Genomic DNA, 26973 nt, shown 5'->3' on the forward strand with positions numbered 1-26973 from the left:
CTGCTATTATGAAATCAACCAATAACAAAGGCTGTCGGGGCTGTGGGGAAAGAGGAACCCTTCTCCACTGCTGGTGGGAGTGTAGACTGGTGCAACTACTGTGGAAATCAATATGGAGATGCCTCAAAAAAATAGGACTGGAAGTCCCATTTGACCCTGCTATTCCACTGCTGGGGATCTTCCCCAAAGAATTAAAAGAATCAAACCACAGTGATATGTGTGTGCCCATTTTCATAGCAGCACAGTTTGTAATAGCTAAAACTTGGAAACAGCCCAAATGCCCATCAACTGGAGACTGGATCAAGAAAATGTGGTTTTTTAATAAAATGGAGTACTACTCAGCCATAAAAAATGAGAAATTAGAGACATTTATAGCTAAGTGGGTGCACATTGAGGCAATACTCTTAAGTGAAATAAATAGGACACACATGAATAAATACCGAATAGTTTCTCTGGTGTCAGAAACTGAAAGTGTAAATAAGGACGAAATGTATAATAGGTAATGTGAAATAGGAAGAAAAGGAGCAAAGTGGAAGGAAGTGGGAGGGCTAGGGGAAAGGATAGAATGGAATGGGATTAATATGAGAAAATGGAAAAATAGGAACAAAATCTTTATAAATAGGGATGACTGGAGGGTTTGAAGGGAGGGCTGGGAAAGGGTGAAAAATAAGAACCAAGGGAGACTATGTAAAGGTGCAAATTTCCAATGATGGATGTCATTATATTGTATACCTAAAATATACCAATGATTAGAATGAATAATCGATAATGTAAAATAGGAAGAAAAGGTCCAAATGGGTAGGGGTAGTGGGAGGGGCAGGGGAAAGGAAAGAAGGGAAAGGAAAAATGATGAGAAATGGAAAAATTGGAAATAAAGTCTTTGTAAATAGGGAAGGGTGGAGGGCGTGAAGGGAGGGCTAGTAATGGGGAAAAAATAAGAACCAAGATGCATTATGTAAAGGTACAATTCCCAATGAGAAATGTAATTGTATACCTACAATGTACCAATAAAAGAATTTAACAAAAAAAAAGTTCCTCTATTGTTTGTATGTACGTACTCTATATTCACTAACCCCATCCTTCAGAATCTCTTTAGTTATCTGAGATGTTATTTCTATTTTTTTTTCTATAGCTTCATTCATCTTCCTTGTTACTTCTGCTGTTGCCATTTCATACAGTTCAGGTGGGTGGGTTTTGATTTTTATCACCTTTCTGCCCCTGGGGTTTACCTTGGACAAGTTGGAGGTCTAGGGTTTCATTCTACTTCCATATCTTCTCATTTTTTGACTTTTAAACATTTATTTTCTGCATTTCTTCTTCTAAATTGCTTATGCTAGATTGCTTTATTACTAGTATCAAGAACTCCTTCGTAAGTGACTACTTTTGAGGGATATCTTCTAGGTTTATCTGGATTTTGGCTTTTGAGTCCATCACAAGATTGTACCTCTTCAATTTGTTAGGGTTGAGAAGTTACTGCCTATTTGGCTAAGCCCATGTTTCTTTAATACTGGGGTATAGTATTGTTTATGAGCCTCAGAGAATCTTGGTCTTGCCATATAAGAAAGAAAAATTGATTAGAATTATATTGTCACCTTGGTTAAAGTAATACAATCAGTAATGACAATAGGATCCAGCACAGCCTACAAAATCACAAATTCTGCTATTAATTTGCAACCTTTAACCATAGGAACAACATTTGTTATAAAACAAAATACAAAAAACCAGAAATTTATATACATCAAATATTTCCTCAATTGAGTGCTTTTTCACACTGATGAGGAAATTTGAAAGGGACAGGAGAGAGCTTTCCATCAGCCACCAGGACAGCATGAGGAGGACCCCCCCCAGGGAGGCCCACCAGCTGATGGATGGGCCAAACGGAGCCAGCAGGGCTGAGTGGGGCCGAGCTTTTGCAGGCTGACCGGGACCTGCTTGCTCCGGCTTGGATCACCAGCTTTCCACAGGCCACCAGGACAGGGTGAGGAGGATCCCACCAGGCAAGCCCACCAGCTGAAAGCTGGGCTGAACGGGCACCTCCAACAATACACCCCCCCACACACACACCTGGCCTCTGGCCTTTTGGCTGTGCAGCTACTTGGTTACACACTGCAGAGACACAGGGGGACAAAAGCCATTGTCCTGAGCTCCAGAAGTGAACAAGAGAGAGAGTGACTGTCTCAGGCTCCCTGATGAAAACAAGCCCACTGGAAAAGTGAAGGGAATCTCTGCAATAAAGGCACACCAGACCACAGTGATTGGTAAGTTGGAGGGATCATCAGCTCCCATAGGAAACTGGACATTCTTCAGGGGAAAAGCAGCTGAAACCTGCAGTAGAAACTTGCAGAGTGCAACCCTGCAGGAAGACAGGGAGCTCAATTTGGGACTTGCAACCAGAAATCTGCCTGAATCTAACAGGTCTGGGACTAGCTTACTGAGACTCATTGACTTATAACTGCACACTGCTGCCCACGTTGTCTATTGTGACAGCAGAGACACACCTTGAAGGAGGCCCTTTATTTTTTAAAGGTGATAGATTAATAACTACCACAAATTGTCATTCTTTAAGAAGTATTTGATGCTATGGTGTTGCTGATTGTATGACTTGGGCTAAGGTGTCGTGATTGATCTAAACAGTTTTCCTTTCTGGTATAATGAAAATGAGATAGCCTCAGAGTCATTAGAGACTCAAAACCTAAAGACCTGCTATATCTGGTAGACACCTCTGAGAAGCAATCATTCCATAAGGGTTTTAAATAGATCAACAAAGATACTTACAATGAACAACTTCATAATACCAACCCAGGAACTAAACCAGGGACAGTACCAAAAACAAAAATGAGAAAGCATTTAAGCAAGTCACAAACCCAGACTTCCACCACACAAAAAGCACTTTGTGGGGGAAATGAGGTGCAAAAGTCTAATAATCAACCAACTGGACACCCTGAACTGATAGCACAGGAAGTAACAAAAGAGATGAATGAGGCTCTAGAAAAATTCAAAGCAGAAATAATCTCCCAGATAACTGCAGAAATGGTGAGCAGAGTGAAAGACATGATTAGATGCTCTAAAACAGAAACTGATAAAAAAAATTAGATGAGTTCAGAAACATGCTGGAAGCCATGAATGCCCAGCATAAGAAAGAAATGGAAACCATGATCGCCCAACATAAGAAAGAAATGGAATCCATGAAACAGATTCAAACAGATATTCAGGAGATTAAAAACTCCATTGAAAGCATGCAGAGCAGATTAAGAGAATGTGAAGATAGAATATCAGATATAGAAGACAGGATTGCGCTGAAGGACCATGAAAACAGAGATGTCTTAAAAATAGTAAGGGACCATGAGAAATCAATCCAACAGCTGCTAGATGATGCAAAGAAGAATAACATAAGACTGATAGGAGTCCACAAAAAAATGGGAGAAAGTACAATTGACATATAAAAACTATTCACTGAAGTAATAATAGAAAACTTCCCAGACAGAGGAGGAGAATTGGACATACAGATAAGTGAGGAATATAGAACTCCACCCAGCCAGGATCAAAAAAATCTACACCTAGACATATAATAGTCAAGATCCCAGAAACCCAACCGAAGAACAAAATCTTACAGGCAGTTAGAGAAAAGAAACAAATCACCTATAAAGGAAAGCCCATGAGAATCATGTCAGACTTCTCAACACAAACCCTCAAATCAATAAGAGCATAGAGTGAAGTATTTTAAGCCCTAAAAGAAAATAACTTCAAACCTAGACTGTTGTATCCTGCAAAATCATCTTTCAAAATCGATGGGGAAATTAGAGACTTCCATGACAAAGAACACCTGAGAAATTTCATGAACACCAAACCAGCACTCCAAACAATTCTAAGCAATATCCTAGAAAAAGGCAACAAAGGTCACAACTCCATGAGGCTCAACAGAGGGAAGCCACCAGACAAGGTAAGAAACTAAAAGGAAAGGGGGAAAAAGAAACAAGAGCCAACAACAGTAAAACATCATGACAAGGATGAGTCATTATCTCTCAATTACAACTATCAGTGTTAATCGCCTCAATTCACCAATCAAAAGAAACAGACTGACAGAATGGATTAAGAAGCAAAACCCAGCAATATGCTATATACAGGAAACACACCTACCTCAAACAGAAATTCATACACTGAAAGCAAAAGGATGGAAAATAGCTCTCCACGTGACAGGAACCAAGAAAAAAGCAGGAGTAGCAATCTTATTTTCAGACAAAGCAAATTTCAAACCAAAACTAATTAACAGAGACAACAGTGGTCATTACATCCTTGTTAAGGGAACAATCCAAGAGGAAGAGATGACAATCCTAAATATATATGCATGAAATACGAATACCCCCAACTATACAAAACAAGTATTAATGGACATGAAATACCAAATAAGCACTAATACACTTGTAGTGGGGGACCTCAATATCCCACTATCACAAATAGATAGATCATCTAGACAAAATTTAACAATAAAATTCTACAACTGAACCAAGCTATCAAACAATGGACTTAACAGATATTTACAGAGTTTTCCACCCCACAAAATCAGAATACACATTCTTTTCATCTGCACATGGATCATTCTCCAAAATAAATCACATGCTAGCTCACAGGACATATCTAAGTCAATGTAAAAGAATTGAAATTACCCCTTGTATATTATCAGACAACAGTGCAATAAAATTGGAGATCAATAACATGAGAAACTGCAAAATTCCCACAAACACCTGGAAACTGAATAACACCCTCCTGAACAACCAATGGATCACAGAGGAAATTAAAGAAGAAATTAGACATTTTCTACAAGTAAATGATGAAGTCAGCACAACATTTAGGAATCTATGGGACACAATGAAAGCAGTCCTATGTGGGAAATTCATAGCAATGAATGCCCATATTAGGAAAAAAGAGAGAACTCAGATAAATAACCTAATGCAGAACCTCAAATTCCTAGAAAAGGAAGAGAATAACAAACCCAAAGCCCACACAAGAGAGGAAATTATAAAGATCAGAGCAGAAATCAATGCAATGGAGACTAAGAGAATGATACAAAAAATTAATGAACCAAAGAGGTGGTTTTTTGAAAGAATAAATAAAATCAATAAACTTTTAGCCAACCTTATCAAAAACGGAAAGAAAAGACTCAAATCCATGCAATTAAGAATGAAAAATGGGAAGTGAAAACAGAACCAGCATAAACCCAGAGGATCATCTATACCTACTTGTTTAAACTCATCAAGGAAATTGAAAGGGAAACAAGGCTTGCTAACTCATTCCTGGAAGCAAGTGTGACTTTGATTCCAAAACCAGGGAAAGACCCAACCCAAAAAGAGAACTACAGGCCAATCTCCATAATGAACATAGATGCAAAAATCCTCAAGATGCTGGCAAACAGAATACAGAGTGTCATCAAGAAGATCATACACCCTGACCAAGTTGGATTTATCCCAGGGATGCAAAGATGGTTCAACATTCATAAATCAATAAATGTAATACACTATATTAATAGAATCAAGGACAAAAACCATATGATCATCTCAATAGATGCAGAAAAAGCATTTGACAAAATCCAACACCCATTCATGATAAAAACCCTACAGAAAATTGGAATAGAAGGTCATTATCTCAACTTGATTAAGGCTATCTGTGAAAAGCCAGCAGCCAACATCATACTAAATGGTTAAAAACTAAAACTTTCACTCTAAAATCACGAATAAGACAAGGATGCCCACTATCACCATTCCTGTTCAATATAGTTCTGGAAACATTAGCCACAGCAATTAGAAAAGAAAAAGAAATAAAAGGAATAAAGGTAGGAAAGGAAGAAGTGAAACTCTCACTATTTGCTGATGATATGATGCTTTACATAGAAGACCCAAAAAACTCTACCAAAAGACTTCTAGACTTAATTGACAGATTCAGTAGAGTAGCTGGATATAAGGTCAACACTCAAAAACCATAGCCTTCTTGTACACAAATAGCAGACTCATTGAGAGAGAAATTAGGGAAACAATTGCTTTTACAATAGCATCTAAAAAAATGAAACACCTAGAAATCATTCTAACAAAGTAAGTAAAAGACCTCTACACTGAAAATTACAGCACCCTGAAAAAGGAGATCAAGGAGGATATAAGAAAATGGAAAGACATCCCTAGTTCCTGGGTAGGAAGAATCAATATAGTGAAAATGGCCATATTTCCAAAACTGCTATGTAGATGTAATGCAATTCCGATTGAAATTCCAACAATATACTTCACAGAGCTAGAGAAAACAATCCAAAAACTCACTTGGAACCAGAAGAGACCTAGAATAGCAAAAGCAAATCTGGGCAACAGAGACATGGCTGGGGGCATCACAATCCCCACCTTGAAGCTATACTAAAAAGCTACTGTGATAAAAACAGCATGGTACTGGCAAAGAAACAGATCCTAGAATCAGTGGAATAGATTAGAAGATGCAAAAACAACTTCAGACATATTTAACCACCTGATCTTTGACAAAGGAGCCAACCACCCTCATTGGAGGAAAGATAGCCTATTTAATAAATGGTGTTGGAAAAACTGGATTTCAACCTGTCAGAGATTAAAACTAGACCCATATCTATCACCATGCACTAAAATGAGATTTAAGATGATTAAAGATCTAAATATTAAGACAGAAGCACTAAGCTTGCTGGAAGATAAACTAGGTAGAACTCTTGAAGATATTGGCATAGGAAAAGACTTTATGATCAAAACCTCAGTAGCATGGGAACTAGCAGAAAGAATCAACAACTGGGATTTCATCTTACTGAAAAGCTTCTGCACTGCAAGAGAAACCACCAACAGAGCTAAGAGACAACCTACAATGTGGGAAATAATTTTTAGCAGCTGTAACTCAGACAAAGGGCTATTATCTAGAATATATAAAGAACTGAACAAATCAGGCCCCCCAAATTCAAAGACCCAATTCAAAAATGGGCATCTGAAATAAACAAACATTTCTCAGAGAAAGAAATAAAAGCAGCAAATAAACATATGAAAAAATGTTCAACATTACTGGTCATTCAAGAGATGCAGATGAAAACAACCCTGAGATTCACCTCACCCTGGGAAAGAATGGCTGCTATCAAGAAATCAGGAATAACAAATGCTGGCATGGGTGTGGAGGGAAAGGAACCCTTTTCCATTGTTGGTGGGAGTGCAGACTGGTGCAACCACTATGGAAATCAGTGTGGAGATACCTCAAAGGACTAGGGCTGGAGGTCCCATTTGACCGAGCTATTTCCCTGCTGGGTATTTTCCCCAAAGAATTAAAAGTATCATACCACAGAGATGTATGTGTACCCATGTTTACTGCGGCACAGTTTGTAATAGCCAAAGCTTGGAAACAGCCCAAGTGCCCATCAACTGGAAACTGGATAAAGAAGATGTGGTTTTTTAATAAAATGGAGTACTACTCAGCCATAAAGAATGAAAAACTAGAGTTATTTATAGCTAAATGGATACATATTGAGGCCATACTCTTAAGTGAAATAAATAAGACACACATGTAAATACTGAATAGTTTCTCTAGTGTGAGAAACTGAGAGTATAAATAAGGACTAAGAGGATTAATAACTAATAAATGATAGTTTAAAATAGGAAAAAGTCCAAAGGGGTAGGGGTGGTGGGAGGGGAAGGGGAAAGGAAAGAATGGAATGGAAAAATTATGAGAAAAGAAAAAAAATGGAAATGAAATATGTAAATAGGGAAGTGTTCAGGGGTGAAGGGCGCACAGTTAATGGGGAAAAAATGAGAACCAAGATATATCATGTACAGGTACAAGCACCCAAAGATAAATGTAAATGCATTGTATACCTAAAACGTACCAATAAAATAATTTAAGAACATAAAATGAATAAAAGGGATAGAAAAAAAATACAGAAATATAAGAAGTTAAAGAGATTAAAAGCAAGAGAGAAGAACAGAGGAAGATTACCTAAGCCTTTGGAGACCAATGAAGAAGACAGGAGAGAAACAAAGAAGGATGAAACAACAACAACAACAAAAACTGAAAGGAATATTGACACCATGAAAAAATAATATACAGTAAAAAAACATAAACAACAACAAAATCACCAAACAAAAAACCCCCAATGAACAGATAAAGGAAAAAGAGAGAGATCTCTATGATTTCAAGCCTGTGGTTATCTTCTGGAGTCTATAGTTTTGTGGTGGTGTCCACTTCAGGGAATGTCTCTGCTGTCATTGGTAGACAAAGGAGGCAGACAGAGTCCAGATCTGTATTGTTTGATCCCAGCAAACCTGCAGTAGGAATAGGGTGAGTTGCCTGTTCAACTCCACAGCAGTTCAGGCTAATACTTGTCTATGGCTTTGGGCCTGTGACCCAAGTTGTTCAGCCCACAATACTGTGTGTTTCTTGCCAAGTTCATCTCAGCTCGCTGACCCTAGGTGTCTCCCAGGGCTGTGCTTCGCCCAAACAATGGTAGCTCTAAGATGGAGCCAGCCTATGGCTACTCTGATTCCTGGGTTCTGCAGGCCCCAACCCAAAATGACATTCAATCACCCCCTTCTGGGGAAGTTTGGAATGAAGTCATTCACCAGATGCTGCAGCCCACAGCATCCTTTGCTCCACTTCACTGGTGCATTTCTCCCTGGAGGCCTCCACAGTACCCAGCAATTACTGTATCTCTGTAGGCTCAAGCTTCTTCTCTCATGCTGAACGCTGGATATGATAGAGAATACACACTTTGTCAACAAGCCAGGAGTCAGGGAGAAAGTATCATTTGACACCTCCCTCTTCAGCCTTGAGGATCATCACTTCACTCTCTCCATGGACTCCAATTCACCCTTCAGCACTTTTTTAGGTCTTGGAGATTCACCACCCCCCTTCTCTTCTACAAGTTGCTATACACTAGCATCTGGACTCTCAATCTTGGAGAGGCTAACTTGATGCTTCTCATTTCTCTACCATCTTCCTGGAATTCCATGATGACATATTTCAATACAAAAGCAGGTCTCATCTTCCACTGGATATGTTATTTCTATTAAGAGATTTTTGGCTCAAAATGCACTTGGTGCTATATTTTAAGGAAAGGGGTTGAATAAGTTATTGGAAAATGTGTTCTTATTGAGTTTGAAATGAAATTATTTAACTTTATTTTATAGAATATATTTGCACTACATAATGATTACATTCATCATGGGGACACATACATACACATCTTAGTTTTTTTTACATCCCCCTCCATTCCCTCTTAAATGCATCTTTCCTTTTTCTTTTCCCCTCTTCTCTCTATCCCTCCTTCAATCTCTTGATCTTCTTCCCCTTTGAGAAAGATCTAGCTCCTTACTTCCTATTGTCTAACTTTTATTTTGTTCTTTATTTATATTTTGGGTTTCTCATATAAGAGAAACCATGAGATATTTAATTTTGTCTGTATGATTTATTTTACTTAACTTTATAATCTCATGTGTCCATTTTCCCATTAGTGACTCAAATTTATCCTTCTAAAGAAGGCAGAGCAGTACTCCATTGTGTGTAAATATCACAATGTCTTTATCCATCCATCTTTTGATGGACAAATAGGATGATTCCAAGATCTAGCTATTATGAATCATGCTGCTATAAACATTGGTATGAATGTATCTCTGTAATATGATGTCCTTAACTCTTTTGGAAAGATACCTAGAAAGGGAAGAGCTAGGTAGAATGGAGATTTTGAGACTCTGAATGATGATGACTATTATCAGTGGACATTTATACTGTGTATGAATAGTCTTCCCAAGAAAATAGAGATAGGTGTGATTTGCCACAGTAAAGGCCACATAGTGAGATTTTAGTGAGTGGCATGAAAAAGCTCATGCTTGCAATAAAACTTTTCAGAAGTCAGCATCTAAACAGGACTCAGATATCGGATTCCATTAAAGAGTATTTGGTCCTTTCATCAAACATCAGATATAGGAAAAAATTTTGCCTTGGAAACCCTCAAATTTCCTATTCTAGCCATGTAATTACTCCAAGATCTGACATCTTAGCAGGTAGAAACCAGTGCATAGAATGAAGAATGTGATATGTTTAAAGAAAAGAGAAGTAATCAGATTTCTTAGACAAAAAAAAATCAAAGGCCAATTAACTGTCACATAGCAATGTGAAACTAGTTGAAGATTCTGATAGAAGAGAGATAATTTGGACACAATAGGTATTTGTATTCTTTTAAGAAACTGTATTTTTGAATTCATTAATTTTATTGGTAAGTTTTAAGTATACAGTACAATCACATTTATTGTTGGGAATTTGTACCTGTACATGGTATATCTTGGTTCTTGTTTTTTACCCATTCCCCTGCTCTCCCTTCCACCACTCCACACTTCCCTATTTACAAAGAACTTTGTTTCTGTGTTTTCCTTCTTTTCTCATGTTTATTTCTTTTCTTTTCCCTACTCCCTTACTTCCCCTTACTCTTTAGGAAATTTTCTTCCTACTTCACATTATCTCATATATTTTTGTTTTCATTTCCACTTTCAGTTTCTCACACCAGAGAAATTACTTGGTATTTACACGTGTGTCCTATTTATTTCACTTAAGAATGTGGTCTCATTGTGCATCCATTTATCCACAAATGTCTCTAGTTTATCATTCTCCCTGGCTGAGTAGTACTCCATTTATAAAAGAAACCACATCTTCTTTATCCAGTCACTGGTTGATGGGAATTTGAGCTGTTTGCAAGAATTATCTATTACAAAATGTGCCACTATGAACATGGATGTCCATATATTGCTGTGGTATGATGCTTTTAATTTTTTTGGAAAGATACCAGCAGGGGAATAGCAGAGTCAAATCAGATTTCTAATCATAATTCTTTCAGGAATCCCCACACTGATTTCCACACTGGTTACACCAATCTACAATCCCACCAACAATGGAGAAGGGTTTCTGCCCACAGCCCCACCAGCATTTGTTATTGGTTGATTTCTTTTCTTTTTTTTTTTTTGGTACTGGGGATTGAACTCAGGACCTTGCACTTGTGAGGCAGGTGCCTGAACCACTGAATGAAATCCCCAGCCCATGCTTGATTTCTTGATAGCAGCCATTCCTTCTGGAGCAAGGTGAAATTTCATTATTGTTTCCCTTTGCATCTCTTGGATGACTAGTCATGTTGAACATTTTTCAATGTTTATTTGCTACTTATACTTCTTCATCTGAGAAATGTTTGTTCATTTCAGATGACCATTTATGATTGGGTCTTTAAATTTGGGAGGTCTGATATTTAAAAGTTCATTATATATTCTAGATAGTTGACCTTTGTCTGAGGAAGAGATGGGAAAATTTTTTTCCACATTGTGGGTTGTCTCTTCACTGTGTTGGTGGTTTCTCTTGTTGTACAGAAGCTTTTTAACAAGATGAGATCCCAGATGTTGATTCTTTGTTCTATTTCTCATGCGACTGAAGTTTTGTTTATAAAATCTTTTCCTATGCCAATGTTTTCAAGAGTTCTATCTAGCCTATGTTCTAGCAGGTTTAGTGCTTCTCTTTTAATATTTAGAAATTTGATCCATTTCAACTTACATTAGCCACAGCAATGAGACAAGAGAAAGATATAAAAGGAATAAAGATAGGAAATGGAGAAATTAAACTATCTTTATTTGCAGATGACATAATACTCTATATAGAAGACCCCAAGAACTCGACCAAAAGTCTTCTAGACTTAATAACTAAATTCAGTAGAGTAGCTAGATACAAGGTCAACACTCACAAATCAATAGCCTTCCTGTACATGAACAATAGACTAAGAGAGGAACTAGAGAAATAACTCCTTTCACAATAGCATCCAAAAAACTGAAATACCTAGGAATCAACCTAATGAAGGAAGTAAAATACAACTACTTTGAACACTACAGCACTTTGAAAAAAGAGATGGAAGAGGATATCAGAAAACTGAAAGATATTCCTTGTTCCTGGGTATGAAGAAGCAATATAGTGAATATGGTCACAATTCCAAAATGCTATATAGATTCAATGCAATCTCAATTGAAATTCCAAAAGCATATTTCACAGAACTAGAGAAAACACTCAAAAAATTAATTTGGAACCAGAAGAGACCTAGAATAGCAAAAGCAATTCTAGGCAACAAAGTCAAGATAGGTGGTATCACAATACCCAACTTGAAACTATACTATAAAGCTACTGTGATAAAAACAGCATGGTACTGGCACAGAAACAGACCTGAGAATCAGTAGAAAAGACTAGAAGATGCAGAAATAACTCCAGACATGCTCAGCCATCTCATCTTTAAAAAAATTATTAGTACATTTTAAGTGTACAATATAATGGTATTCATCATTGGAGATTTGTACTTTTACATAACATATCATGATTCTTATTTTTACCCATTCCCCTGTCCTCCCTTCAAACCCTCAGTCTCTCCCTATTTACAAAGATTTTGTTTGCATTTTTTTCATTTTCTCATATTGATTCCATTCCCCTCTTGCCTTTCCCCTACCCCTCCCACTTCCCCATCCCCTTTGCACCTTTTCTTCCTGTTTCAAATTACCTATTATACATTTTGATCCTTATTTACACTTTCAGTTTCTCACATCAGAGAAAATATTCAGTACTTATACGTGTGCCCCATTTATTTCACTTAAGTGTATGACCTCAATATGCATTTAGCTGTAAGTGCCTCTAATTTCTCATTTTTTATGATTGAGTAGTACAATGTTTTATAAAACAAAACACATTTTCTTTATTCATTCTCCAGTTGATAGGCAATTGGGTTGCTTCTAAGTTTTATCTATGATGAATTGTGCTGCTATGAACATGGGGACACATATATCACTGTGGTATGAATCTTTTAATTCTTTGGGCAAGAGCTGGGTCAAATGGAACTTCCAATTCTAGTTCTTTGAGGTATTTTTGTACTGATTTCCACAGTGGTTGCACCAGTCTACATTCCCACCAGCAGTGGAGTAGGGTTCCTCTTTCCCCACAGCCCTGCCAGCATTTTTTTTTTTTGCTTAAATTCTTTTACTGGTACATTTTAGGTATACAATATGTTTACATTTATTGTTAGGTGGTTCTACCTGTACATGTTGTATCTTGGTTCTTATTTTTTCCCAATTACCTGTGCGACTTTCACCCCTCCACCCTTAGCTATTCACATTCTTTGTTTCCATTTTTTGTTCTTTTCTCATAATTTTTCCATTCCATTCTTTCCTTTCCCCTTCCCCTCCCACCACCCCTATCCCTTTGGACTTTTTCCTATTTTAAACTATCATTTATTAGTTATTAATCCTCTTAATCCTTATTTACACTCTCAGTTTCTCACACTAGAGAAACTATTCGGTATTTACACATATGTGTCTTATTTATTTCACTTAAGAGTATGGCCTCAATATGCATCCATTTAGCTATAAATGACGCTAGATTCTCATTCTTTAGGCTGAGTAGTACTCCATTTTATTAAAAAACCACATCTTCTTTATCCAGTTTCCAGTTGATGGGCACTTGGGCTGTTTCCAAGCTTTGGCTATTACAAACTGTGCCGCAGTAAACATGGGTACACATACATCTCTGTGGTATGATACTTTTAATTCTTTTGGGGAAATACCCAGCAGGGAAATAGCTCGGTCAAATGGGACCTCCAGCCCTAGTCCTTTGAGGTATCTCCACACTGATTTCCATAGTGGTTGCACCAGTCTGCACTCCCACCAACAATGAAAAAGGGTTCCTTTCCCTCCACACCCCTGCCAACATTTGTCATTGGCTGATTTCTTGAAAGCAGCCATTCTTTCCCGGGGTGAGGTGAATCTCAGGGTTGTTTTCATCTGCATCTCTTGAATGACCAGTGATGTTGAACATTTTTTCATATGTTTATTTGCTGCTTTTATTTCTTTCTCTGAGAAATGTTTATTTCAGATGCCCATTTTTGAATTGGGTCTTTGAATTTGGGGGGCCTGATTTGTTCAGTTCTTTATATATTCTAGATAATAGCCCTTTGTCTGAGTTACAGCTGCTAAAAATTATTTCCCACATTGTAGGTTGTCTCTTAGCTCTGTTAGTGGTTTCTCTTGCAGTGCAGAAGCTTTTCAGTAAGATGAAATCCCAGTTGTTGATTCTTTCTGCTAGTTCCCATGCTACTGAGGTTTTGATCATAAAGTCTTTTCCTATGCCAATGTCTTCAAGAATTCTACCTATCTTCCAACAAGTTTCTGTTTCTGTTTTAATATTTAGATCGTTAATCCACTTCAAATTTAGTGAGGTGCAGGGTCAAGTTAAGGGTCTAGTTCTAATCTTTGGCAGGTTGAAATCCAGTTTTTCCAACACTATTTATTAAATAGGCTATCTTTCCTCCAATGAGGGTGGTTGGCTCTTTTGTCAAAGGTGAGGTAGCTGAGTATGTCTGAAGTTGTTTCTGCATCGTCTAATCTATTCCACTGATCCTGGGGCCTGTTTCTTTGCCAGTGCCATGCTGATATTATCACAGTAGCTTTCTAGTATAGCTTCAAGTTGGGGATTGTGATACCCTCAGCAATGTCTCTGTTGCCCAGAATTGCTTTTGCTATTCTAGGTCTTTTCTGGTTCCAAATGAATTTTTGGATTGTTTTCTCTAGTTCTGTGAAGTATATTGTTGGAATTTCAATCAGCATTGCATTAAATCTATATAGCAGTTTTGGAAGTATGGCCATTTTCACTATATTGATTCTTCCTACCCAGGAACTAGGGATGTCTTTCCATTTTCTTATATCCTCCTTGATCTCCTTTTCCAGGGTGCTGTAGCTTTCCGTGTAGAGGTCTTTTACTTCCTTTGTTAGATTGATTCCTAGATATTTCATTTTTTGGAATTCTATTGTAAAAGGATTTGTTTCCCTAATTTCTCTCTCAGTGAGTCTCCTATTTGTGTACAAGAAGGCTATTGTTTTTTGAGTGTAAACTTTGTATTCAGCTACTCTACTGAGTCTGTCAATTAAGGCTACAAGTCTTTTGGTAGAGTTTTTTGGGTCTTCTATGTAGAGTATCATATCATCAGCAAATAATGAGAGTTTAACTTCTTCCTTTCCTACCTTTATTCCTTTTATTTCTTTTTGTTTTCTAATTGCTGTGGCTAATGTTTCCAGAACTATATTGAACAGGAATGGTGATAGTGGGCATCCTTGTCTTATTTGTGATTTTAGCATGAAAGTTTTAGTTTTTGACCATTTAGTATGATGTTGGCTGCTGGCTTTTCACAGATAGCCTTAATCAAGTTGAGATAATGGACCTTCTATTCCAATTTTCTGTAGGGTTTTTATCATGAATGGGTGTTGGATTTTGTCAAATGCCTTTTCTGCATCTATTGAGATGATCATATGGTTTTTGTCCTTGACTCTGTTAATATAGTGTTTGACATTTATTGATTTATGAATGTTGAACCATCCTTGCATCCCTGGGATAAATCCAACTTGGTCAGGGTGTATGATCTTCTTGATGACCCTCTGTATTCTGTTTTCCAGTATCTTGTTGAGGAGGATATTTTGCATCTATGTTCATTAGGGAGATTGGCCTGCAGTTCTCTTTTTGTGTGGGGTCTTTCCCTGGGTTTGGAATCAAAGTCACACTTGCTTTCAGGGATGAGTTATAAAGCCTTGCTTCCCTTTCAATTTCCTTGATGAGTTTGAAGAGCAATGACATTAATTTTTCTTTAAATGTCTTTTAGGATTCAGCAGTGAAGCCTTCAGGACCTCGGCTTTTCTTTGTTGATAAATATTTTATTACATTTTCAATTTCACTCATTGTAATTGGGGTGTTTAGAATTTCTATATCTTCTTCATTTAGCTTTGGCAATTCATATGTATCTAGGAATCTGTCCATTTCTTCTGTGTTTTCCATTTTATTAGAGTACAGGTTCTCAAAGTAGGTATTGATGATCCTCTGGATTTATGCTGATTCTGTTGTAACTTCCCCTTTTTCATTTTTAATTGTGTAGATTTGAGTGTCTTTTTTCCTTTTTTTTAATAAGGTTGGCTAAAAGTTTATTGATTTTATTTATTCTTTCAAAAAACCAAATCTTTGATTCATTAATGTTTTGTATCATCCTCTTATTCTCCATTGCATTGATTTCTGCTCTGGTCTTTATAATTTCCTCTTTTGTGTGGGCTTTGGGTTTGTTATTCTCTTCTTTTTCTAGGAGTTTGAGGTTCTGCATTAGGTTATTTATCTGAGTTCTCTCTGTTTTCCGAATATGGACATTCACTGCTATGAATTTCCCACATAAAACTACTTTCATTGTGTCCCATAGATTCCTAAATGTTGTGCTGGCATCATCATTTACTTGTAGAAAATGTCTAATTTCTCCTTTAATTTCCTCTGTGATCCATTGGTTGTTCAGGAGGGTGTTATTCAATTTCCAGGTATTTGTGGGAGTTTTGCAGTTTCTCATGTTATTGATCTCCAATTTTATTGCACTGTTGTCTGATAATATACAGGGGATAATTTCAATTCTTTCACATTGACTTAGACATGTCCTGTGAGCTAGCATGTGGTCTATTTTGGAGAATGACCCACATGCAGCTGAAAAGAATGTGTATTCTGAATTAGTGGGGTGGAACTCTCTGTAAATTTATATGAAGTCCATTTGTTCAATAGCTTGGGTCAGTTGTAGAATTTTGTTGTTTATTTTTTGTCTAGATGATCTGTCCATTTGTGAGAGTGGAGTATATATGTCCCCCACTACAAGTGTATTAGTACCTATTTGGTTTTTCATGTCCATTAATACTTGTTTTGTATAGTTGGGGTAATTCATATTTGGTGCATATATATTTAGGATTGTCATCTCTTCCTCTTGGATTGTTCCCTTCACAAGGATGTAGTGACCATTTTGTCTCTCTTAATTAGTTTTGGTTTGAAATCTGCTTTGTCTGAAAATAAGATTCCTACCCCTGCTTTTTAGGGGACTTCCTGTCATGTGGAGAGCCATTTTCCATCCTTTTAGTTTCAGTCTATGAATTTCTTTTTGAGTTAGGTGTGTTTCATGTATACAGCATATTGCTGGATTTTGCTTCTTAATCCATTCTGTCAGTCTACTTCTTTTGATTGGTGAATTGAGGCGATTAACATTGATAGTTATAATTGAGAGATATTGACTTATCCTTGTCATGATGTTTTGCTGTTTTTGGTTCTTATTTCTTTTTCCCCCTTTCCCTTTAGTTTCTTACTTTGTCTGATGGCTTCCCTTTGTTGAGCCTCATGGATTTTGACCTCCATTGCCTTTTTCTAGGATATTGCTTAGAATTGTTTGGAGTGGTGGTTTGGTGTTCATGAAATTTCTCCGGTGTTCTTTGTCATGGAAGTATCTAATTTCCCCATCAATTTTGAAAGATAATTTTGGAGGATACAACAGTCTAGATTGGAAGTTATTTTCTTTTAGGCCTTGAAATACTTCACTCCAGTCTCTCCTTGATTTGAGGGTTTGTGTTGAGAAGCCTGCCATGATTCTGATGGGCTTTCCTTTGTAGGTGATTTGTTTCTTTTCTCTAACTGCCTGTAGGATTTTGTTCTTCTGTTGGGTTTCTGGGATCTTGGCTATTATATGTCTAGGTGTAGATTTTTTTGATCATGGATGGGTGGAGTTGTATATGCCTCATTTATCCATGTGTCCAATTCTCCACCTCTGTCTGGGAAGTTTTCTACTATTACTTCTGTGAACAGCTTTTTTATGTCAATTGTACTTTCTCCTGTTTTTTCGTGGACTCCTATGAGTCTTACATTATTCTTCTCTGCATCATCTAGCAGCTGTTGAATTGATTTCTCATGGTCCCTTACTATTTTTAAGAAATCTCTGTTTTCATGGTCCATCACCACAATCCTGTCTTCTATATTTGATATTCTATCTTCAGATTCTTTTAATGTGCTCTGCATGCTTTCAATGGAGTTTTTAATCTCCTGAATATCTGTTTGAATCTGTTTCATGGATTCCATTTCTTTCTTATGCTGGGCATTCTTGTCTTCCAGCATGTTTCTGATCTCATCCATATTTTTTTAATCAGTTTCTGTTCTAGATCCTCTAATCATGTCTTTCACTCTGCTCACCATTTCTGCAGTTATCTGGGAGATTATTTCTGCTTTGAATTTTTCTAGAGCCTCATTCATCTCTTTTGTTACTTCCTGTGCTATCAGTTCAGGGTGTCCAGGTGGTTGATTTTCAGACTTTTGCACCTCATTTCCCCCACAAAGTGCTTTTTGTGTGGTGGAAGTCTGGGTTTGTGACTTGCTTAAATGTCTTTTCATTTTTTTTTTTTTGTTATTGTCCTTGGTTTAGTTCCTGGGGTGATATTTTGACATTGTTTATTGCAAGTATCTTTCTTGATGTATTTAAAACCCTTATGGAATGATTGCTTCTCAGAGTTGTCTTCAAGATATAGCTGGTCTTTAGGTTTTGAGTCTCTAACAACTCTGAGGCTATCACATTTTCATTATACCAGGAAGGAAAACTGTTTAGATCAATCACAACACCTTATCTCAAGTCATACAATCAGCAACACCATAGCATCAAACACCTCTTAGAGAATGACAATTTGTGGTAGTTATTAATCTATCACATTTAAAAAATGAAGGGCCTCCTTCAGGGTATGTCTCTGCTGTCACAATAGACATCGTGGGCAGCAGTGTGCAATTAAATGTCAATGAGTCTCAGTAAACTAGTCCCAGACCCATGAGATTCAGGCAGATTTCTGGTTGGAAGTCCCAGGTTCAGTTCCCTGTCCTCCTTCAGGGTTGCACTTTGCAAGTTTCTACTGCAGGTTTCAGCTGCTTTTGTCCTGAAGAAAGTCCATTTTCCGATGGGATCTGATGATCCCTCCAACTTACCAATCACGGTGGTCTGGTGTGCCTTTATTGCAGAAGTTCCCTTCACTTTTCCAGTGGACTTGTTTTTCATCAGGGAGCCTGAGACAGGCACTCTCTCTGTTGTTCACTTCTGGTGCTCATGACAATGGCTTTTATGTCCCCTTGTCCTTCTGTAGTGTGTAACCAAGTAGCTGCACAGCCAAAGGTCCAGAGCCAGGGAGGGAGGGCATTGTTGAAGGTGCTCACACAGCCAAGCTGTAGGCTTGTAGGCCTGCCCAGGGGGTCCTCCTTACCCTGTCCTGGTGGCAAGCTGGTGGAGCAAGCTGGAGCAAGCAGGTTCTGGTCAGCCTGCAACCGCTCAGCCCCTCTCAGCCCTGCCCAGTTCCGTTTGGCTGAACTTTTGGCTGGTGGGCCTGCCCAGGCTGGGGGGGGGGGAGGTGTCCTCCTCACCCTGTCCTGGTGGCAAGCTCGTGGAGCAAGCCTGGCAGTATTTGTTATTGTTTGATTTCATGGTAGCAGCCATTCTTTCTGAGGTGAGGTGAAATCTCAGCATTGTTTTCACTTGCATCTCCTGAATGACCAGTGATGTTGAACATTTTTTCATATGTTTATTTTCTATTTCTACTTCTTTCTCTGAGAAATGTCTGTTCATTTCAGATGCCCATTTTTGGGTTGGGTCTTTAAATTTGGGAGGTCTGATTTTTTAAATTTCTTTATAATTTCTAGATAATAGCCCTATGTGTGACGGACAGCAGGTGAAAATTTTTTCCCACATTGTGTGTTGTCTCTTCATACTGCTGGTGGTTTCTCTTGCTGTGCAGAAGCTTTTTAATAAGAAGAGATCCCACTTGTTGAATGTTTGTGCTACTTCTTGGGCAAGTGAGGTTTTGTTCATAAAATCTTTTCCTACACCGACGTCTTCAAGATTTCTTCCTAATCTCTGTTCCAGACAGTTTAGTGTTTCTGTTTTAAGATTTAGATCTTTAATCCATTTTGATTTTAGTTTAGTCCATAGTGTGAGACATAAGTCTGGTTTGAATCTTTGGCAAGTTGAAACCCAATTTTTCCAGCACCATTTATTAAAGAGGCTATCTTTCCTCCAGTGAGGGAATTTGGGTCTTTTGTCAAAGATGAAGTGGCTGAGTGTGTCTGGAGTTGTTTCTGCATCTTTTAATCTGTTCCACTGGTCATCTGGTCTGTTTCTTTGCCTGTACCATACTGTTTTTATCACAGTAGCTTTGTAGTATAGTTCCAAGTGAGGGGTTGTGATACCCCTTGCTATGAATCTGTTGCCTAAAATTGCTTTTGCTATTCTAGGTCTCTTCTTGTTTGAAATGGATTTTTGGATTTTTTTCTCAAAGTCTGGGAAGTATGCTGCTGGAATTTCAGTTGAAATTGCATTGAGTCTATATAGCAGTTTTGGAAGTATGGCCATTTTCATTATGTTGAATATTCCTACCAAGGAGCATTGGTATCTTTTCATTTTCTAATATCCTCTTCCATCTCTTTTTTTCATAGTGCTATCATTTTCACAGTAGAGGTCTTTCATTACATTGATTCCTAGGTATTTCACTTTTTTGGATGCTATTGTGAAAGGAGTTGTTTCTCCAGTTCCTCTTTCAGTGAGTCTGTTGTTAGTGTACATGAAAGGTATTGATTTTTCTGTGTTGACCTTGTATCAAACTACTCTATTGAATTTGGTTATTAAGTCTAGAAGACTTGGTGGAGTTCTTATGGTTTTCAATATAGGGTATCTTGTCACCTGCAAATAATGACAATTTGAATTCTTTGTAGCCTATCTTTATTCCTTTTATTTCTTTCCCTTGTCTGACTGCTGTTTCCAGAACTATATAGAAGGGTGATAGTGGACATCCTTATCTTGTTCCTGATTTTAGTGTGAAAGATTTCAGTTTTTGACCATTTAGTATGATATTAGCTGTTGGTTTTTCATAGATGACTTTTAGCAGATTGAGGTAGAGATCATCTATTCCAATTTTTGGTAGGGTTTTTGTAAATGAATGCATGTTAGATTTTGTTGAATGCTTTTTCTGCATATTGAGGTGATCATATGGGTTTTTTTTCTTGGCTCTATTAATGTAATGTATTACCTTCATTGATTTGCATTTGTTGAACCATCCCTGCATCCCTGGGATAAAATCCCCCTTGCTCAGGTTGTATGATCTTCTTGATGATCTTCTGCATTCTATTTGCTAGTATCTTATTAAGGATTTTTGCATCTATGTTCATCAGTGAGATTGGGTGGTAGTTCTCTTTTTCAGTTGGGTCTTTGTCTGCTTTTGGGATCAAAGTGATACTTACTTCCAGCAATGAATTTAAAGTATTGCTTCCCTTTTGATTTCATCGAAGAATTTAAGTAGTAGTAGACATAGTTCCTCTCTAAATGTCTGGTAGAATTCAGCATTGAAGCCATCAGGGGACAGGCTTTTCTTACTTGGTAAAATTTTAATTATGTTTTCAATTTTGTTGATTTATATTTTGTTGTTTAGAATTTTTAGGTCTTCTTTGTTCAACTTTGGAAATTCATAGGTAGCTAGGAATCTGTCCATTTCTTCTGTGTTTTCTATCTTATTGACATATAGGTTCTCAAAGTAGTTATTGATGATCCTCTCTATTTCTGCTAGGTCTGTTGTAATTTCATCCTTTTCATTCCTAATTTCATAAATTTCTTTCTTTTCTTTTCTTTTTTTGGGTAAGGTTGGCTAAGGGTTGTGTATTTTGTTTATTGTTTCAAAGAACCAACTCTTTGCTTCATTGATTTTTTTTGTATCATTCTCTTTGTCTCCATTGCATTGATTTCAGCTCTGATCTTTATAATTTCATCCCTTATATGAGCTTTGAGTTTATACTGTTCTTCTTTTTCTAGAAGCTTGAGGTTCAGTATCAGGTTTATTTTCTCTTGCTTTGTTTCCCAAATATGAATATTCACTGCTATGAATTTCCCTCATAAAACTGCTTTCATTGTGTCCCATAGATTCCAATATATTGTACTGACATTGTTGTTTAATTGCTAATCTCCTGGAAATCTGTTTGCATCTGTTTTATGCATTCTTTTTGGTTTTTATATTGGGATTCCATCATGTTCCTCACCTCCTATATACTTTTTTATCTGTGTCTGCTCTAGATTTATTAATTATGTCTTGCACTATGGACACAATCTCTGTTGTTATTTGTGAAATTATTTCTGATTCCTTTTTTTCCAGATCCTCTTTTGTTGCCAGTTCAGGTAGTCCAGGTGGTTGAGTATCAGATTGTTCTATCTCCCTGCCTACTGGGGTTACCTTAGGTGATCTGGAAGTCTGCTTTTGAGACTTGTTTATGTGTCTTCTCATTTCATCAGATGCAGCCTACGGCCCCTTTGTTCAAGTGACTCTTTGCTCACACAGTGGTCTCCGATTCTCAGCAAGCCACTGAGAGGCCTTTTCTCTGTGCTCACCCCTGCACCAATTCCTGGGTTCAGAATGGTGGCCTTCTGGATCCCTATGCTGCCCTGTTGTCCAGGCTGTTTTCTGGCTGGAGTTATATATACTTGGGAGGGTATCTGGGTGAGCCTCTTGCTGGGGCCTACCTCCTTAGGTAGTTGTTGTCTGGGAGGGCTTTTGGTTGGGTGCTGTGCACCCCAGTTGCTGGTGTCTGAGCAGGCTTCTGGATGGGTTCTGCACATGCTTACCAATGGTATTGGGGCAGGCCTCTGGCTGTTGCTTGTGTGCCTGTGCAGCACTTTTAAAGGCAAGTCTTTGGCTGGGCCTGTGTGTCTGAGCTTCCAGGGTTGGGGCTGGGCCTGTGTGTCTGAGCTTCCAGGGTTGGGGCTGGGCCCTGGCTAGGACCTACTCACAACCTCACACCACTCTGTCCCAGGTGGCCTTTTTGCTGAGATCTGCACTCACTTACAGATGGAATATCACAGCCACCTCATCTTCAACAAAGGATCCAAACACCCTCACTGGAGGAAAGATAACCTGTTCAATAAATAGTGCTGCAAAAACTGAATTTCTACTTGCCAAAGATTAAAACTAGACCTATATTTTTCACCATGCACTTAGCCAAGCAACTGTTTTACACAACTACTGCTCTGTGTATACCTGTCAGACTTCACTGTGAGCTTGAAGAAAGATTGGAGATTCAAGCAGTGTCTCTTTTTATCTGTGAGCATTGTGAAAAAGGTAATTTGGAAGACAAACTGAAGGACTCATCTTCATTTCTTATGACTCTCACACTGCTGTAAACCAGCCACATTTACTATTATACCCATGCTTCAGATACAGAACCCGTCCTTATCCCAATTCTCCACTCACTTTCACCTAGCTAACCTCAGCTGATACTTCATGATGGCTCAAGCATCACCTCTCCTGATAAGCCTTCCATGATTCCCCATATGCTACCCCTCTTTCCCCAAAATAAGACTAGAAAATAATCACCCTTGAAAACTAGAGACCTATTTTGTATTGTCATGGTTAGTGTCATGCAGAAAATTATGCTGCACTATTCTCTTGATTGCTGAATAACTGTGATGGCAGGTAAGGGAAAGATAGGCTGATTGGAGCTGATTTTATATTAAGTATATTTTTACATTTAAGGTATACAATATAATGTCATTCATCATTGGAAATTTTCACCTTTACATAATCTCTCTTGGTTCTTTTTTTTTTTTGTATTAAATTCTTTTATTGGTACATTGCAGGTATACAACACTATTACATTTCTCATTGGGAATTGTACCTTTATATAATACATCTTGGTTCTTATTTTTTCCCCACTCCTAGCCCTCCCTTCACGCCCTCCACCATTCCCTCTTTACAAAGACTTTATTTCCATTTTTTCCATTACTCATGATTTTTTCCTTTCCCTTCTTTCCTTTCCCCTGTGCCTCCCACTAACCCTACCCCTTTGGATCTTTTCTTCCTATTTTACTTTATCGATTATTCATTCTAATAATTGGTATATTTTAGGTATACAATATAATGACATTCATCATTGGAAATTTGCACCTTTACATAGTCTCTCTTGGTTCTTGTTTTTCACCTTTGCCCAGCCCTCCCTTCAACCCCTCCAGCCCTCCCTATTTACAAACATTTTGTTCCTATTTTTCCATTTTCTCATATTAATCCCATTCCCTTCTATCCTTTCCCCTAGCCCTCCCACTTCCTTCCCCTTTGCCCCTTTTCTTCCTATTTCACATGATCTATTATACATTTAGTCCTTATTTACACTTTCAGTTTCTCACACCAGAGAAACTATTTGGTATTTATATGTGTGTGTCCTATTTATTTCACTTAAGACTATTGCCTCAATGTGCATCCACTTAGCTATAAATGTCTCTAATTTCTCATTTTTTATCGCTGAGTAGTACTCCATTTTATAAAAAAACCACATTTTCTTTATCCAGTCTCCAGTTGATGGGCATTTGGTCTGTTTCCAAGTTTTAGCTATTACAAACTGTGCTGCTATGAACATGGGTGCACATATATCACTGTGGTATGATTCTTTTAATTCTTTGGGGAAGATCCCCAGCAGTGGAATAGTGGGGTCAAATGGGACTTCTAGTCCTAGTTCTTTGAGGTATCTCCATACTGATTTCCACAGTGGTTGCACCAGTCTACACTCCCACCATCAGTGGAGCAGGGTACCTCTTTCCCCACAGCCCTGCCAGCATTTGTTATTGGTTGATTTCATGATAGCAGCCATTTTTTCTGGAGTGAAGTGGAATCTCAGTGTTGTTTTCATTTGCATCTCTTGAATGACCAGTTGCATTGAACATTTTTTCATGTATTTATTTGCTATTTCTACTTCTTTGTCTGAGAAATGTCTGTTCATTTCAGATGCCCATCTTTGGATTGGGTCTTTAAATTTGGGAGGTCTGATCTTTTTAAGTTCTTTATAGATTCGAGATAGTAGACCTTTGTCTGAGGAAGAGCAGGTGAAGATTTTTTCCCACAATGTGGATTGTCTCTGCACACTGCTGGTGGTTTCTCTTGCTGTGCAGAAGCCTTTTAATAAGAAGAGATCCCACTTGTTGATTGTTTGTGCTAGTTCACGGGCAACTGAGGTTTTGTTCATAAAATCTTTTCCTACACCGATGTCTTCAAGGGTTCTACCTAACCTCTGTTCCAATTGGTTCAGAGTTTCTATTTTAATATTTAGACCTTTAATCCATTTTGATTTTAGTTTCGTGCATGGTGAGAGATACAGGTCTAGTTTTAATCTTTGGCAAGCTGAAGCCCAATTTTTCCAGCACCACTTATTAAAGAGGCTATCTTTCCTCCAGTGAGGGTGTTTGGCTCCTTTGTCAAAGATGAGATGGCTGAGTGTGTCTGGCATTGTTTCTGCATCTTCTAATCTGTTCCACTGGTCCTCAAGCCTGTTTCTTTGCCAGTACCATGCTGTTTTACCACAGTAGCTTTGTAGTATAGTTGCAGGTTGGGGATTGTGATACCCCCTGCCATGTCTCTGTTACCTAGAATTGCTTTTGCTATTCTGGGTCTCTTCTTGTTCCAAATGAATTTGTGGATTGTTTTCTCAAGGTCTATGAGGTATGCTGCTGGGATCTCAATTGGAATTGCATTAAATCTATATAGCAGTTTTGGAAGTATGGCCATTTTCACTATATTAATCCTTCCTACTCAGGAGCAGGCGCTGTCTGTCCATTTTCTGATATCATCTTCAATCTCTCCTTTCAGAGTAATATAGTTTTCAGAGAAGAGGTCTTTGATTTCTTTCATTAGGATGATTCCTAGGTATTTCAGCTTTTTTGATGCTATTGTGAAAGGAATTACTTGCCCTATTTCTCTCTCAGTGAGTCTGTCATTGGTGTAGAGGAAAGCTATTGATTTTTGTGTGTTGACTTTGTAACCAGCTACTTGACTGAATTTGGTTATTAAGTCTAGAAGACTTTTGGTGGAGTTCTTGGGGTCTTCTATATAGAGTATCATGTCATCTGCAAATAATGACATTTTGACTTCTTCATTTCCTATGTTGATTCCTTTTATTTCTTTCTCTTGTCTAATTACCATGGCTAATGTTTCCAGAACTATATTGAACAAGAGTGGTGATAGTGGACATCCTTGTCTTGTTCATGATTTTAGTGTGAAGGGTTTCAGTTTTTGACCATTTAGTATGATATTGGCTGTTGGTTTTTCATAGATGGCTTCTATCAGTTTGAGGTAGAGACCGTCTATTCCAATTTTTTGTAGGGTTTTTATCATAAATTCATGTTGAATTTTGTCAAATGTTTTTCTGTATCTATGGAGATAATCACATGGTTTTTGTCCTTGGCTCTATTGATATAGTGTATTACATTAATTGATTTTCATATATTGAACCATTCCTGCATCCCTGAGATGGATCCCACTTGATCAGGGTGTATGATCTTCTTGATGATTTTCTGCATTCTGTTTGCCAGTATCTTATTAAGGATTTTTGCATCTATGTTCATTAGTGAGATTGGCCTATAGTTCTCTTTTTCAGTTGGGTCTTTCTCTGCTTTGAGGATCAAGGTGATGCTTGCTTCCAGGAAGGAATTTGGGAGTATTGCTTCCCTTTCAATTTCATTGAAGAGTTTAAACAGTAGTGGCAGTAGTTCCTCCCTAAATGTCTTGCAAAATTCAGCAGTGAAGCCATGAGGGCCCGAGCTTTTCTTAGTTGATAAGATTTAATTACATTTTCAATTTCATTGGTTGATATTGTGTTGTTCAGAATTTTTAGGTCTTCTTCATTCAACTTTGGTAATTCATATGTATGTAGGAATTTGTTCTTTTCTTCTGTGCTGTCCATCTTATTGGCATATAGGTTCTGGAAGTAGGTATTGATGATCCTCTGGATTTCTGCTGGGTCTGCTGTAATTTCAGCCTTTTCATTCCTAATTGCATAGATTTGGGCCTTTTCTTTCCTTTTTCTGATAAGGTTGGCTGAAGGTTTGTCAATTTTGTTGATTCTTTCGAAGAACCAACTCTTGGCTTCATTGATTTTTTTGTATCATTCTCTTAGTCTCCATTGCAGTGATTTCTCCTCTGATCTTTATAATTTCCTCCATTGTATGAGGTTTGGGGTTGTCCTGCTCTTCTTTTTCCAGAAGCTTGAGGTTTAGCATCAGGTTTTTTAATTGGGCTCATTCTGTTTTCTTAATATGCGTATTCACTG

Source organism: Heterocephalus glaber, unplaced genomic scaffold, assembly GCF_053883595.1.
Source record: "Heterocephalus glaber isolate CG9 unplaced genomic scaffold, H.glaber_assembly_v1.0 deba00001613, whole genome shotgun sequence".
NCBI lineage: Eukaryota > Metazoa > Chordata > Mammalia > Rodentia > Bathyergidae > Heterocephalus > Heterocephalus glaber.